General features: G+C 44.7%; 1 non-coding gene across 1 annotated transcript; it reads right to left on the bottom strand.

The window, feature by feature from the left end:
• Positions 1–271: 271 nt before the first annotated feature.
• Positions 272–378, bottom strand: LOC114896382. The gene has a single exon (XR_003793763.1). It is a non-coding gene; the product is annotated as a U6 spliceosomal RNA (small nuclear RNA).
• Between the last annotated feature and the right edge of the window lie 4,532 nt (positions 379–4,910).

Genomic DNA, 4,910 nt, shown 5'->3' with positions numbered 1-4,910 from the left:
TTTCCTGAAGATTAAAACCCCCTTAACTTATTTTTATCCTCAAACCTCAGAGGAAATGATTGTACAGAAAGGTCACACCTGAGGCTGATGACTGAGACAGAATTGAAATTCGTCACTTCTAGGGGGTAAGGAAAGGGCCCCTGCCCCAATCCTCACAAGGTCCAAAGGGCAGCACAAAGGGCCAGTCTAGGCCCTGAATGGTCTACAAGGACCGCAGCAGTTTTGCCTTTGCACCCATTACTGAATTACACCATCACCTGGGGAAGGAAAAAAAAATATGGAACGCTTCATGAATTTGCGTGTCATCCTTGTGCAGGGGCCATGCTAATCTTCTCTGTATTGTTCCAATTTGGGTATATGTGCTGCTGAAGCGAGCACTGCTTCTGTTTTTTATGTTTGGGGTTTTATTGGCCATGAGGCATATGGGATCTTAGCTCCCCGACCAGGGATCGAACCTGCACCCCCTGAATTGGAAGGCAAAGTCTTAACCACTGGACTGCCAGGGAAGTCCCCCACAATACCTTTTGAATTTTAACCTATGTACACACACACACACTAAATAGTATTAAAATAGTGAAGAGGGGGGAATGCTCAAAAAGCCTGAGTTAACCAAGTTCACATAACTTGCTAAGGTGAGACCTGGGCCTCAGATTTCCTTACTTCTATTGAAAGATTCTTTACAATGTGTCATGATTATTTTTTCATCTCTTTGAAGATGTTTACTGCTTTTGTGACTTCAGGGGTCTGAGATTTCTAGTTGTCACATTTTAAAAAGGTGAGTCCTCCAGACTTTGGGGCATGGGACACTTGTGGGAGATCAACATTAATGTAGTTTTTCTCCAATGATCAGTGCAAGACATAGTATACAGAGACAGTTATTTATATCATGCAAATTGGGAAAGACTTGGAAACCATCCCATACAAAATACCTCTCTACTAGTCTGTTCAAAGGCCTGAAAGAAATCCTACTACTGTAAACCTCTTAAGAGAAATGCAAATATTTCTAAGAGAGGTACTCTCACACTCTGAACAATTATTAACTCCTCCTGAAAAAATGAATTTATTAGGTTCCTACCTCCAGGTCAGATTCCAAGAGCAAGCTCCTAGAGGAATGGGACTAAGGATAGTAAATTTCGGTAAAAAACAAAGTTTTAAGGCCCAGTTTTATCACCTGTAAAATGAGTGGGCTGGACCAGTGTCTCCTCAGATTTTCTTCCTAAATACCTGCTCTGCTAAATACCTTATTTCGTTTGTTACATGGAAAAACTGGGACGTGTGAAAAGGGGAAAGGGGATTGTTTTTCTTACTTGTCAGATGAGGAAACTGAGGCTCGAAAGAGTTGGGTCTCTTGTCCAAGATCATCAGCCAAGGAGCCTGTTTGACATGATCATTAAGTCCAGGTTCAGGGACCTTTCCACTGCATCATATTCGTTTCTTCATCTTTTGAGCCCCTACTACAGTGTACGGTGCTGGGATACAAAATTGAAAAGATGAGGCTCCTGCCCTCTTGGGGTCTGGCAGCCATTGGAGAAGATAAGTACCTAGCCACATTGTCAGCTCCATGCTGGAAAGAGAGATAGATGGGAGGATGGAGAGTTGGGAGTGGGGATCAGCTAAAGCTTCACAGGAGAGGCACATCGCTGAAGTTGAACTAGGAAGGATGAGCAGGTGTTTGGTATAAAGAAAGGGAGGGCCAGTGCTCTCAGGAGAAGAGACTTCACATTAAAGTGGGACGCAAGGTGCAGTGAGTTGCCTGCAGCAGATTGTCAGAGAGAAACTTTGGGGCAGAGGGGCCTTTCAACCTCTTTTGGATAACATCATTTGTCATTCCCTTGTTCATGTCTGTGACAGATTGTTGGGGTCATAGGCTCCTTCTAACTGGCTCCTCTGCCATCCCTATGTGGTCCTTTATTAAAGGGGCTATATTATGAAAGAAGATGAAAAGTGACAGACAAATAACCGACCATGCCATAACTTCTTCAGTTGTTTTATACTTAGTTTTACTTCCCAGATTATGGAGTAGGGGATTGGAATCGCCCTTGAAGTTTTCACAAGACTCAGTAACACACCCAGGTTACAAGTGAAGGACAAAGACAAAATTTTCATCATTGATTAAAAGAAGAAATCCATCAAGGCTACTGCCTGGGCCAGCTGGAGTCATGGGTGAGGGCTCCTGGAACAGGGGCAGGTTGCTACCAGATGGCTTGGGGACACCACATTGTGCAAGCCTCCCCTTAACATCCCAGAAACGCACTTCGGAAGTAGAACTAGGAAGTCTCTCTCTTCCCTTCCTCACGTTTGCTCCTCAATTTTTGACCACTTGGGTCAGTATCACTCTGACATACATCTGTCTCTGACGTGTCGGTGGTTCTCATTTAGCTCACTTACAGACCTGTAAACACAGACAGACAGACACACACACACACACACATACAGACCTCTTGTACCTCTCTCCTGAAGTGGGTGAAATCTATCTTCTGCTACACTCTTTACATTTCTGACACAGATACAATACTCAGGGCTCCTAGCCAAAACTCTAATTCATTTCATGTTCTTAAAAGAGACCTAAGTTATTCCAAATCTTTTGTCCATTTTACAAACTCCCTCTTGTTTGCTTTTCTTTTACGGTAATGGGGGAACACTGCATTCACCTGAGTCTTTCTTAACACATTGCATTTGTTTATAAATCAATCCTTTTAAAGCTGCTCCAGGTAGATCCCTTGGTGGGTGTGCAAGTGAAATGCACCAGAGAAAGATTGAGCTGTCTAGGATAAGAGAAAATTGCATAGTTCCCGAAAGAGAGTGGGAGGGAGGGTGAAGGTGAAAAGAGGAAGGAGGAAAGAGAGGTGCCCGAGTGGCCAGGCCACCATCTTCCCAGTCAGCCAGGTTTGTAACCTCAGGGACTTCTCACCTCCTCACATTTATGTGCCCTCCCCAGGCAGCCAGTTGCCAAAGCCTGCCATTCTTCCTTCTCTGCCTTTTAAGTGGGAATTCCCTTCATTCTGTTCTTACTATCACATCTTTAACCGGGATCCTGAACACTGAGCTCAGAATATATCAACCTCCCAGTGGACCAGTTTATCAGCTTCCCGGCTGACCTTCCTGCCACCAACTTCTCTACCCTCTGTCACACTCCCATTATCAGACCAATCTTCCTAAAACATACTTTGTCCACCACATTGGACAAAGCCTTGGCGGCTCCCCACAGACCTTTAACTAAAGCTTGCTAGTTTTAGCCTAAAATTCAAGGTCCCATGCATGTGGCCCTAACTTATTCTTTTTGGCCTATCTTCATAGCATTAGCTATTAGTAAACACTTACCAAGGGCCAGGCACGCTGTTAAAAGCTTCTAAATGTTGTTTGTCTAGTTGGAATCTCTTTCCAGGAAAGGTGTTTGTCCCCCCGTTAGCGAGATCCCGTCGGGTGGCCATTAACGAGAGCTGAGCATGTGACACAGACCAGCCAATCAGAGCATTCTTCCACCCCAAGCCACAGGCCAACCAATCAGAGCATTCTACTCTCCCCCATCTCCAAGCCCAGCTTTAGGAAATTTGACTTAAAGGTACGGGAGAGAGTGGGTTTCTCTCTTCTTCTGGGGTTGAAAGCTACACAGAAAAGCAGAGAAGAGATGGAGAATGAGAGAGAGGGGGAAACCTGATGACATTGTCCCTCTGGATCCCACCACGCAGGCAGCTAGTTCTACGTCCGGCCTTTTACCATAATGAGTCAAAAAGTCCGTTCCTTACTTAAGCTTGAGTTAGGTTTGCTGTTATTTGCAACTGAAACAATGACTAGAGCACTTTACAGGACTTAGCTCATTAGACCCTTACCGCGGCCCGGTGAAGTAGGACTGTCCACTTTCAATCATTTTGATGAGGCAGTGACATCAGAGAGATGTGACTTTCCCGGGGTCTCGCAGCTTTTAATGCGGAGATATTTACGACCAGGCGTCTGACTACAGAGCTCTTACGGTGTGTTCTAAGGCCCTTCAGCAAGACATGCCCAGTATTTCCTGTGTGCCAGGTAGGAGGCTGAGTGCAACACACACCTGCTCCCATCCCATCTGCTCGTGTGCTGCACACTATGGCCTCACACAGGTCCTGAATTTTTACATCTGGATCTTTACTCAGGGTATTTTCTCCACCTGAGCATGCTCCCTACCCCACCTCTGCCTGGCAATATATACTTATCCTTCAAATCTGAAATCAAATGTCAAATCCATCTGAAGGCCTGTCCTCGAAGGCCTCACCCAGAAGAAATTACTTCCTCCTTTGAGTTTTAAAGACTTTGACTTGAACACAGGGCCAAATGGGTGTCTTCCGGGGCTTACTGCACAGTAACTTGTGGGCATTTCTTATGGAGGTTGAGGGGACTGGTGGTTTGAAGTCACCAGATTTCCACTCCAGTCATTTCAACGGTAACTCTGCAAAACCCACCCATTTTGTAACAAGCAGTGCCAGTGTTGTGGTCATGAGTGTTATCTTTAGAGTGTACAGGGCTGGGCTGGAACCTGGCTCTGTAACTCTCAAGCTTGGGCAACCTTAAACAGATTGCTTGTTCTCTGGGTGTTTCATTTTTCTTATCTGAGTACGGAGATGAGAACAGCATTGATTTAGAGAGCTGTGAGAAGTAAATGAGATAACCAACGTTAAGGCCTTAGCATACTATCTGGCATATAGCATATATCTCTATCTATCTATCTGTCTATCTATCTAAAGTTTTTATGTAAGGGATCATAGCTTCTACTCATGTTGCCTCCTCATACAGAGCAGACACAAGTAAAACATGTATTTATTAAGTGAAGGACCAGTCTTACAAATATCCACTCCCTTAAACCTTCTCCCGGGCTTCTACAGCAAATGACCAATTACAGCTGCTTGAGGAAATGAAAGAGAGTTGGAAGCAGCAGG

Source organism: Monodon monoceros, unplaced genomic scaffold (assembly GCF_005190385.1).
Source record: "Monodon monoceros isolate NGI ecotype Baffin Bay Population unplaced genomic scaffold, NGI_Narwhal_1 Super_Scaffold_15, whole genome shotgun sequence".
Lineage (NCBI taxonomy): Eukaryota > Metazoa > Chordata > Mammalia > Artiodactyla > Monodontidae > Monodon > Monodon monoceros.
The sequence above is the reverse complement of the archived record's forward strand: the minus strand, read 5'-3'. Positions and strand labels throughout refer to the sequence as shown.